Here is a 12,516-nt window from a genome sequence, read left to right as displayed (position 1 = left end):
CGTATAACTAATGGAGACATGGTCATCCTATGTACGTCATCTACACCTTTACACTCCAATATATCTCATACATAGATCTGCGCAAACTCAAAGACATTCTATACTTGCATAACATAACACTTACACTGCTATTCTCATTTACATATACAGTATTACATAGACCTACAGATATCGTGACAGTGGACATGATACATATGTAACAATTACCGAGACAGACAGTAATCACTTTCAAATGTATTTCGGGTTACCCAAGACCAGGGGTTGGCGAGCGAAGCGAGCAGGGGGCAGAGCCCCCTAGTTAAAACTAACACAAAAGAAGTTAATTAGCAGCCAGTACTAATTAAGAAGATGGTTAGAATGAAAACCTGCAGCCACTGCGGCCCACCAGGACTGGAGTTCGACACCCCTGCTTTAGGAGGTGGGGTTTCCTGTTTAGTTCTGGCGTTGTGTATTGTCACAAACGTGCGCATGGGAAACAGCTGAAGGGCCTTAACACTAGTAATTCCACGCCAGGTCAGGGGGTGGCGGAGTGTACTGACTATCTCTCTCAGTCTCTTGCAGACCTTTCCCGGGAAATCCCGCCTGTTGCCGGCCCCAAGGATGATGTCACTTCCGGGCACGCGGACGCCACTCCCAGTTCCTGCACCGATGACGTAATTTCCCTTCCAGGCCTTTAAAACTGCCATCTTGCCTCAGTACAGGCAGTTCTGTTCTGGGCTCTGACCTAAGCACATCGTCCTACTGAAAAAGCAATTTTGCAGCCAAGAAAATATTATATGGATGGCTGCCCCAACTCTTTATGATGTCTCCGACTCATTCTTGTTACAGTACATTATAAGCTAAGACCGCGCAAAGGAGGAAGAAGGAGAAAGAAAAAAAGGAGCAAAAGGCCTTTTTATACTTCATGCGACGCAATGCATGCTCCAGCGGACACTCCTGCTACGCAAGCGTTTTACCGTTTATACTTGTGCGTGTACTTTACATAAATCTGGAGGAATCCAGCAGGTGGCAGTGCGAGATATCATCACGGTAAGAACATGTTCGGCTTCGCTGTGTTGTGAATTGCCTGGAAGACCCATTAAATTCTGATGACTCCTTACCGCAGTATCTCTGAAAAGGATGTTTAATGATTAAATCCATCAATCCAGGGATGTGCCCATTCCAGCTAGCATTGGGCACGAGGCAGAAACAATCCCTAGACGGGGCATCAGCTCATAGCAAGGTGAATACAAGCACTCACATTCACTAGCGTCATTTTAGTGTCACCAAATCTGCATATCTTTGGAAAGAAACCGGAGCACACGGTGGAAACCCAGCAGGAAAACACGTCAACTCCAGGTAGGGAATACCAGCGACGTGACTCCCTACAAGACAGCAGTGCTACCGCTCCGCCACCGTGTTCAAGTTCAAGGTTTATTGTCATGTGCACAGTAAGGAAACACGTTTCCCTATACAATGAAATTCTCTCTTTGCTGTCCACACCAAATGACAAAACCAACGTATAAACATAAATAATAAGTAGAAGATAGATAATAAGTAACAAAGGCAGCATAAAGTATAAAAACAGAATAGAAATATAAAGTGTAATGTGCAGGTAGGTATGTGATGGACAAGTCAAATACATTTATGTGAGGTAGATAGAATGAGGTGGCCCACGGTTATAAACTCCATTCAGTTAATTAGGAGTCTAACGGCCTTGGGAAGAAACAGTTGTTTAGCCTGGAAGTCCTGCATTTCATACTTCTCTACCTCCTGCCTGAGGGTAGAAGTGTGAACAGTTCATGTTCGGGGTGGTTGGGGTCCCTGAGGATCGAGGCAGTTCTCCTTCAGACTCTGCAGTTGTAGATGCTCTGCAGAGAGTGCAGTGGAGTCCCGGTGATCTTCTCAGCAGTCTTGACCACTCTCTGCAAGCGTTTGCGGTCCATAGCAGTAGTGCTGCCGTACCACACAGTGATGCAGCTGGTCAAGATGTTCTCAACAATGCAGCTGTAAAAGTTGGCAAGGATCTCAGTCGACATACCAAACTTCCTCAGCCTCCACAGAAAGTATAGCCGCTGTTGAGCCGTCTTGACCAGCGGTGTGGTGTTAACACCCCCATGTGTGTAATTATTGACAGTATTCATTATTTAAATGAAATTAACGATTTATCTGTAAAATGTAACATACATACTTTAATGCGTTTCATCAAGAAAGTGATATCAAGTATAAATGTAAGGATTCTAAATGTGCAGAGAGTTGGAAAATCATACATTTAATGTGTTCTGTGTGGTGATCTATTGACGTTTGCCGCACCTGTCAGGTCAGGAGGAAGCCCCAGAAAAAAAAAAAGACGGCATAAAAGATGGTATGTGAGACTTTTAAAATGTATCACATCATTATGATCGCGAATATGCGACGCTTGAATATAAAAGCACCACGAATGCATCTGTATGTCGGCATTTCTCTTCACTATCTCAAACATCGACGCGCGCCCATTGATCCCGTAGGAATCGCATAGTGGCTTTCTGTCACCCGTAGATAGTAAACAGAGAGTCTGACGTCATATTTCACCTTTTATCACACTGCGCTAACCCACCCCCTCAACGCCCCCACCCCCACATGCATTACGTTAATTTCTGAGGACCTGCTCAGAGGATGTGTCAAATGAAAGCTGGGAATGCATGGCAGCCAGAAGTGGTGAGGTGGCCTTCTGCTGTAAGGCAGCTAAAATCTGGAATCGCTTACCGATAAGAAATTCGCCAGGCTGATACGGTGGAGCACTTTACAAAATTGCTAAAAACACAATACTTTAACATGGCTTTCTCGTAACTTCACTGATGGATTAAAGGCCATAAGTCCACATGACCGTCATCATCAAGTTCTTCCATGTGAACCCTGAATACCATGAGGACTGATTGAGGTCATTGATGTTAGGTAGAATGCCTAGAAGAAGTTGGGTGGTCTCGTGGCCTTGGACCCCCTGCAGATTTTATTTTTTTCTTCAGCCGTCTGGAGTTTTTTTTTGTTTTTTCTGTCCTCCCTGGCCATCAGACCTTACTTTTATTCTATGTTAATTAGTGTTCCCCAATTCTATTTTCTTATTTATTTTATTTTGTCTTTTTTCTCTTTCTTCATCATGTAAAGCACTTTGAACTACATTATTTTTATGAAAATGTGCTATAGAAATAAATGTTATTGTATTCTATTCCCAATATAGTGTAGTGTATATATACAGTATATTTTACTGTACATAGTGAACTTTTTATCTTTGCTCAACTTGTTAGTTTTTACCGTCCACTGGGGCTCTTGAGTGGAGGGCAGATAAGGACCGAAAGGGTAAGGACGGTTTGACGAGGCCAAGTCCGGATTTTGCTCCAGCGCAGCTAGAGTGTGTAACTTGCCGCCTCCATCCTTGAGTGTGGTTGTTGTTACTGGAGGACTGACTGACGGTGGGCGATCAGCCATCCATTCATTCATTCATTATGGTAAGTAGGGTGGCAGGGCAGCTGGAGTCTATCGTCCTACTCTTAGGATGGCGGTTACTGCCTTTCTGAGAATTTCTCACTTTCCAGGGATGTGCAGTCCGCTCCTTCAACATGCCCCACTGGCATGAAGAACGTCATTACATTCACGGGGACATGTTACGTTGTGACGTTTTGTATCAAATTCTGTTAGAGATGTCTATACTGATAGGTGATGAATATCAGCAGCTTAGCAGAATAATTATTATATTCTCATCTTATCTCAAACCACTTTTCCCTCCCGTGGAGAACCCCAACAGTAGCAGGTCAGCCCAGACCTCCCTGTCCCCAGCTACAGATTCTTCTTGGGTAATTCCCAGGTGTTTCCAAGCCGGCCAAAAGAGATGATCTAGTTTTACAACAAGTTGGGACTTCTTAGCTTACAAATTCACTGCAGAGACCCTTTGTCCCCACTCAGGAATGTTTAAGAATAAATTGGATCCTATCATGTCGCTGCTTCCCAACAAATATAGTGTTCAGAAATTGAAAAAAAAGCTTTTTCGACATATTTCTCATACTTGAATAATAACTTTTACTGTAAAATCTTATTACTGTGATGTTTCTGCTGAAAAGTGCAACTTTATGCATTTTTTTTTTTATTATGTTGTCCTTTTACTCCAGGGAAAGAAAATTTCATTTTTATAAGGTGAGAAATGAACAGCAGTGGTTTTTGGGGGGTTGGGGTTGGGACGACTCTCATACAGTGGATGTTTTATAAATTTAAAATGAATAATAAAAGTAAAAACACATTGGGACCGTCAGCTGTGGTTACATACAAGCAGTCTACTTTATCATCAGTCAAAATGAAAAGAAATATTGAATAGCAAAATTCCTGTGAAGACTTAACGTTTCACAGAAATTAAGGTTCAGGAACAAGCTGGAAATTTCACCATCACTCATATCCCGAGGGGCACAATTTATGAAAGTTGGTTCAGTGAGATAAGGGGTGGCGGGCTCCGTCAGGTTCAAAGAAGTACAAAAGTAATGTCGGGGGGTATGTACACACAGGGGCACGTGCGCTCTGGATGCAGAGGGGGACCACCATAGGTCACTCTGATGAAACCGAGTGGGTGCCGTCACCCGCTGGGAGGCGTTTATGAAAATAACAGTACGCACCCTCCATATGCCAAAGGGGCATGAACTCTTTAAAGTTCACAGTATAAACACAAAAGGGGCTGTTTGTGCTATTCAAGGGGCACAGCCTCCGAACACTGAGGGGAAAGTCATCAAAGTCGATTAATACACAATACATGCTATGGGCTCATTTACTACATCTGCACGTTCTAAAACAAATGATGGTGATGGCCAAACCAGCTCAACCTAAAGGGCACCTCAGTGGAAGCACAGAGTTAATGATGTCACCGAGAAACTGCACTCTGAAGCTCAAGGCTGTGACGCCTCTCACTCTAATGCTCTGACAGGACATGGCGCTTTCCTTTGGATACCTGGAATACTGCAGAGCTTCACCTGTCCCTGCTGGGCTCATCAATGACATATTACTTCAGCTGCTCTCGGGGCAACAAGAGCATAAACCACAAAATGAGTCAAGTCATGGCAGGCTAAAGTAACCAAATTCAGCGCTGATAAACTGCATGGCAGCAATGTGAAGGACCACAATGGAGATTGGGATTTATATCTTTTCTCTCCCACTCACTCCATAGTTTCCATTATTTTAATGTTTTTCTACTTCATCTTTATGGAAATAAAGAAAACTACTATAGAATACGAACATATTGAAAGACAGGCAGACAGGCAGGAAGACAGACAGATAATGAAAGGCACTGTATGATAGATAGATAGATAGATAGATAGATAGATAGATAGATAGATAGATAGATAGATAGATAGATAGATAGATAGATATGAAAGGATCGATCTATCTATTATATAGTGCCTTTCACATCTTTCTATCTATCTTTCTATCATTCTATCATATAGTGTATTTCATATTTATCTATCTATCTATCTATTATACAGTGCCTTTCACATATTTCTATCTATCATAGTGTCTTTCATATCTATCTATCTATTATATAGTGCCTTTCACATCTTTCATATCTATCTATCTATCTATTATATAGTGCCTTTCACATCTTTCATATCTATCTATCTATTATAGTGTCTTTCATATCTATCTATTATATAGTGCCTTTCACATCTTTCTATCATAGTGTCTTTCATATCTATCTATCTATCTATCTATCTATCTATCTATTATATAGTGCCTTTCACATCTTTCTATCTATTATAGTGTCTTTCATATCTATCTATCTATCTATTATATGGTGCATTTCACATCTTTCTATCTATCTATCGTTCTGTCATATTGTGTCTTTCATATCTATCTCTCCATTATATAGTGCCTTTCATATCTTTCAAATCTATCTATCTATCCATCTATTATATAGTGCCTTTCACATCTTTCTATCTATCATAGTGTTTTTCATATCTATTATATAGTGCCTTTCACATCTTTCATATCTATCTATCTATCTATTATATAGTGCCTTTCACATCTTTCATATCTATCTATCTATCTATCTATTATATAGTGCCTTTCACATCTTTCATATCTATTATTTAGTGTCTTTCATATCTATCTATCTATTATATAGTGCCTTTCACATCTTTCTATCTATCTATTGTAGTCTTTCATATCTATCTATCTATTATATAGTGCCTTTCACATCTTTCTATCTATCTATTGTAGTCTTTCATATCTATCTATCTATTATATGGTGTGTTTCACAACTTTCTATCTATCTATCGTTCTATCATATAGTGTCTTTCATATCTATCTATCTATCTATTATATAGTGCCTTTCACATCTTTCTATCTATTTTTCTATCTATCTATCTATCATATAGTGTCTTTCATATCTATCTACTCATCTGTTACATAGTGCCAGGCGTGTCTTTCTATCTAACCTCCCCAATAGATGACAGGTTATGGTGTGTTCGGGCACAAAGCAAAAAACCGAAACACCACCTTGACACGAGTATTGAGACCCCTTACTCAGTTTTTTGTCGAACCTCCTACGGCTGCCATTATTACCAAACATTGTTTTTCTCCTCCTAGAATTCATCAGTTTCTGATTAATTATTATTAGAATTTTTTTTTTTTTTTTACTTTCCAATAACAAGGTGTTAACACAACTTCCGATGGCAATGTTATTGAAGCACTAAACTGTCTTGAGTCTAACCAGTTTGTTAATAAATTAGATTAATCAGGTAGCTCTAATGAGACATTTCTCTTCTGTGTTTTCTTTCACTATTGAAGTAGAGAAGAATGCGAGGACTCCCTGAAGTGGTCTCAGTTGATGAAATTCTCTAGATTAGCAGTTCACTGCTACTAAAGAGTGTCCCTGCAGATCGACAGCGATAATCAAATAATAAAAACGTTCAAATATTAGTAGCACTAAATGGAAAATGTTACGGCGTGCTGTGTATCTGTGAACACCTGTGTTTTTATTCTATTTAAAAAAGGAATAAAGCTTCTGAAATCTACCCCAGCGTAAAATTAACTCTCTGATTTAATTAAGTGAAAAAGATGAAAGAAATTTTGGTTTCACCTATGAAAGCATAAGTTCCATTCATTTTCTAAACTCGCTTATCCAGAGCAGGTCACAGTGAAGTCAAAGCAGGGGGTCACCAACTCCGGTCCTGGTTGGCCGCAATGGCTGCAGGTTTTCATTCTAACCCTTTTCTTAATTAGTGACCTGTTTTTGTTGCTAATTAACTTCTTTTTTTTTTTTTATTTTATTAATTTTATTGTATTCATTCATACAAAATCGATCAATTTTCACAAAAAATAGGATTGAAAAACAAGTCAACCCCCAACCCTGAGAGAGAGAGCATGGCCAACGGGGTAAAACTTAAGTCTTGTAGACATACCTAAATCAATGAGTTTAATAGGCCAGTAGAGAAGAATGGAGAAGAAAAAGAAATGCGGAGATAATTGCTTCCTCTGTGCTTTAAGAGCTTATTCTAAAATTTTATTGATTATATCCTGCCAGGTTTTAAAAAAAATTCTGTACAGATCCTCTAACTGAATATTTCATTTTTTCCAATTTCAAATAGTATAAAACATCGGTTACCCACTGACTTAAAAGAGGAGAGTTAGGATTCTTCCTGTTTAGCAAAATAAGTTGCTAATTAACTTCTTTTGAATAAATTTTAATTGACAATTTGTTCTGCAGTGGGCTGGCGCCCTGCCCTGGGATCTGCTCCTGTCTTGCGCCCTGTGTTCGCTGGGATTGGCTCCAGAAGACCCCCATGACCCTGTAGTTAGGATATAGCGGGTTGGATAATGACTGACTGACTGACTGACTGACAATTTGTTCCCCTGAATTTCTTCCTCATTCCTCTGAATTGCTTCATTTCTTTCCTGACATGGCAACCAAACAGAAATGTAATGTAAAGTGAGTCAGCTAACAGAAGACCAACTACCTTTAAGTCAGGGCCTCAAACTCCAACCAATTTTATGCCAACCAGTTTCTTAATTACGCTCTGATTCTTGTTAATTAAACTCGTTCTTTAATTCCATGGCTTGTTGCTGCTCTCATTGTCCAATAACAGACATTCCCAAAATTGTTGATTGTCTCTTTTCTAACAGCACTGATAAAATGTTTTAAGGACCTGAGCAGATCAGAATTCCTGAGACCTTCATCTTTCTTTATTTTCAGATATTCTATGATGGACACCAGTTGTTTTGGCTGATTCTGTATCTCATTATTGTTTGGCTGCTAATTAAGGAAAAAGAAACAATGAAGGGGTCTGAGTCTTCAAAAGCAAATCAATTAAAATGAATTCAAATGAAGTTCATTAGCAGCAAAAACAGGTCACTAATTAAGAAAAGGGTCAGAATGAAAACCTGCAGCCACTGTGGCCCTCCAGGACCAGAGTTGCGGACCCCTGAGTTACAGCCTATCTCAGCAGACATGAGGCGTAAAACAGGAACAATCCCAGGACATGGCGCCGGCACACACAGCAGGGGCCAGTTTAGCAACACGCCAGTTCGACTAACTTTTGGACTGTTGAGGGTGAAACACGGGGAGATCAAGCAAACTGCACAGTATTAATTGTAGATTGATTTGCAAAAATGTCAACTTTATCCATCCATCCATCCATTTCCCAACCCGCTGAATCCGAACACAGGGTCACGGGGGTCTGCTGGAGCCAATCCCAGCCAACACAGGGCGCAAGGCAGGAAACAAACCCCGGGCAGGGCGCCATCCCACCGCAGGGCACACACTAGGGACAATTTAGGATTGCCAATCCACCTAACCTGCATGTCTTTGGACTGTGGGAGGAAACCGGAGCGCCCGGAGGAAACCCACGCAGACATGGGGAGAACATGCAAACTCCATGTAGGGAGGACTCGGGAAGTGAACCTAGGTCTCCTAACTGAGAGGCAGCAGCGCTACCACTGTGCCACCATGCCGCCCGTCAACTTTATCCCTTAAAAGTTAAATCTACCACACAATAAAAAGTGTGCAGAAAGTGAAGGGGTTTGAATATGTTTTAAATCCACTGCATATGTTCCATGCTAAGTACACTTTTGATTTATTTACGTTTTGTATTTTATGTGTTTTAGTAACTGTTCCCAAAGAGACATGCTAGTGTAAATTACATGTGACAATACTGTAAATTTGACTTGAAATTATAAGTTTCTCAATTTCTTTTTTAGGTACATGTCATCCTAACACATTTTTCTGAATGTAAAATAAGAGATGAGACAAGGCCAGCTAATTAAACAGTTAGCTCAGTGACCCGCTGATGGTTGGAATGAAAACCTGCAGCCACAGTGGACACCCCAGGACTGAACCAGAGACCCCCTGCGCTGGAAGGTCAGTATCCTTGAGAAGAAATTGTAGGTGAAAGTTTAAGATTTGCAATCTTTTCTCTCACACTCTCTAGCCATGGGAGCACATTCCTGTGATGCTTTTAATCCTTTTTGACCGTTAATGTGTTTTTTCAGATGTCGCACACCATCCACTGGAGCAGCAGCAGTCTCAGTAGCACGTGGTAAGCCAGTTAGTGTAGTATCAGCTTTTCTGATCTTAGCAGAAACTTTCAAGGTGCTAGAGATGAACTTCATTTATTACTGTAGGAGTTTGCAGGTAGAGACGGTGGGTTGAGGCCACCTTTGGTGTAGCTGTTCTAAAAGCTCAAATGGAGTTCTCTGTTTAAGTACAAAGCCGTGTTTATCATTTGCCTTCCAATTTCCCTGAATTGCTTTGCGAAGCAGAAAAAAAAAATCAAAATCATGCAGTTTCACTGCCGCCATAGTGACTGTCACCTCACTTCACACACAGATTTAACTGCATGTATGCACAATCACAGACTCCATGTCTACAGTGCTAATTACATATTGCATAGCCATGAAATTCCGTCGAGAGTTTCCTGCCGGTAGAAATGTTGGCCAACTGAAAGGTATGAACATGAAAAGTATGAGCATGTACAGCACTCAATATTTAGTTGGGGCTCCTTTGGCCTGGATTACTGTAGCAATGCGGCGTGGCATGGAGTCGATCAGTCTGTGGCACTGCTCAGGTGTTAGGAGAGCCCATGTTGCTCTGATAGTGGCCTTCAGCTCTTCTGAATTGTTGGGTCTGGCGTACTGCATCTTCCTCTTCACAATACCCCATAGATTTTCTATGGGGTTAAGGTCAGGCGAGTTTGCTGGCCAATCAAGAACAGGGATACCATGGTCCTTAAACCAGGTACTGGTAGCTTTGGTACTGTGTGCAGTTGCCAGGTCCTGTTGGAAAATGAAATCTGCATCTCCATAAAGTTAGTCAGCAGCAGGAAGCATGAAGTGCTCTAAAACTTCCTGGTAGACGGCTGCGCTGACCTTGGACCTCAGAAAACACAATGAACCAACACCAGCAGATGACATGGCACCCCAAACCATCACTGACTGTGGAAACTTTACACTGGACCTCACGCAACGTGGACTCTGTGCCTCTCCTCTCTTCCTCCAGACTCTGGGACCTTGATTTCCAAAGGAAATGCAAAATTTACTTTCATCAGAGAACATAACTTTGGACCACTCAGCAGCAGTCCAAAGGCGAGACACTTCTGATGCTGTCTCTTGTTCAAGAGTGGCTTGACACAAGGAATGCGACAGCTGAACCCCATGTCTTGCATACGTCTGTGCGTGGTGGTTCTTGAAGCACTGACTCCAGCTGCAGTCCACTCTTTGTGAATCTCCCCCACATTTTTGAATGGGTTTTGTTTCACAATCCTCTCCAGGGTGCGGTTATCCCTATTGTTTGTACACTTTTTTCTACCACATCTTGTCCTTCCCTTCGCCTCTCTATTAATGTGCTTGGACACAGAGCTCTGTGAACAGCCAGCCTCTTTAGCAATGACCTTTTGTGCCTTGCCCTCCTTGTGCAAGGTGTCAATGGTCGTCTTTTGGACAACTGTCAAGTCAGCAGTCTTCCCCATGATTGTGTAGCCTACAGAACTCGACTGAGAGACCATTTAAAGGCTTTTGCAGGTGTTTTGAGTTAATTAGCTGATTAGAGTGTGGCACCAGGTGTCTTCAATATTGAACCTTTTCACAATATTCTAATTTTCCGAGATACTGAATTTGGGACTTTTATTAGTTGTCAGTTATAATCATCAAAATTAAAAGAAATAAACATTTGATTAAACATCAGTCTGTGTGTAATGAATGAATCTAATCTACAAGTTTCACTTTTTGAATGGAATTACTGAAATAAATCAACTTTGTCATGATATTCTAATTTTATGACCAGCACCTGTATATTGTAGAAGATCAGCCCGGCTACTGACAGACACACAGACCAACAACGTCCAGAACACGCACGTTTATTTGTTTTTGGCACAACACAATGCACAAACCCCAATAAACTCAGTCCTTTCTTCTGCCACCTCCACTACTCACTCGCAAGCTCCATCCTCTGCCTCCCGACTCCGGCTACCCGAGTGGAGTGAGGCGGCCTCCTTTATACTGCACCCGGAAATGCTCCAGGTGCTTCTTAATTAACACCCGGCACCACTTCCGGGTGTGGCGGAAGTGCTGCATGTGAGTTCAGCTCCTCTTCTGGCCATACCTGGAAGTGCTGTATGTCAAGGCTCCAGAGCTGTCCAGGTGCCCCCTGGCGGTGGCCATGGGCACCAGCAGGGTTGGGCTTCTAAGCCCCAAACCTGTGACAACTGATACAAACCCTGTGGGGCTGCCCTCTCGTGTCCTGGGGGAGGTACTGTTGTTGACATGTCCACTCCCCCGGTCTTCTCCTCAAAAGGGCGTCCCGACCAGGTAAGGTCCCCGGCCGTCTATCACAATATATTTTTTCTACATGCCCTCTTTCTTCCACACATCAATATTTATTTGCTCCTGTTATCTGCTCAGCCCAGTGCTGACTCAGCTGTGGAATGGCCAAATGGGGGAGACAGCTTGATGGCTGAGGTCTCCAGGACTCTAAACAAATCCAAATCATATTATGTGATATCATCTACTGTTAAAAATTTTACAAATACAGACCAGAATTTATTTTTATATTTTATTGATTATTTGTTCTGTTCTGTGTATTGTATTGTATTGACCCCCACTGCACGCCCAACCTACCTGGAAAGGGGTCTCTCCTTGAACTGCTTTTCCCAAGGTTTCTACCATTTTTTCCCTACAAGGGTTTTTTTTCTGATCTTCTTAGAGGGTCAAGGCTGGGGGGCTATCAAGAGGGCCTGTTAAAGCCCATTGCAGCACTTCTTGTGTGATTTTGGGCTAATCAGTGATCCCTCGCTATATTGCGCTTCGCCTTTCGCGGCTTCACTCTATCACGGATTTTATATGTAAGCATATTTAAATATATATCGCGGATTTTTTGCTGGTTCGCAGATTTCTGAGGACAATGGGTCTTTTAATTTCTGGTACATGCTTCCTCAGTTGGTTTGCCCAGTTGATTTCATACAAGGGACGCTATTGGCAGATGGCTGAGAAGCTACCCAACTTACTTTTCTCTTTCTCTCTCTTGCGCTTTCT

General features: G+C 41.6%; 1 protein-coding gene across 1 annotated transcript in view; it reads left to right on the top strand.

Annotated features, from left to right (window-relative positions):
- galr1a (galanin receptor 1a) overlaps positions 1-12,516 on the top strand; it is a 414,821-nt gene that overhangs the window by 99,512 nt on the left and 302,793 nt on the right. The window lies entirely within an intron of this gene.

Source organism: Erpetoichthys calabaricus, chromosome 13, assembly GCF_900747795.2.
Source record: "Erpetoichthys calabaricus chromosome 13, fErpCal1.3, whole genome shotgun sequence".
In the NCBI taxonomy this organism is placed as follows: Eukaryota; Metazoa; Chordata; class Cladistia; order Polypteriformes; family Polypteridae; genus Erpetoichthys; species Erpetoichthys calabaricus.
Note: the sequence above shows the minus strand (reverse complement) of the source record. Positions and strands in the feature narration are given on the sequence as shown.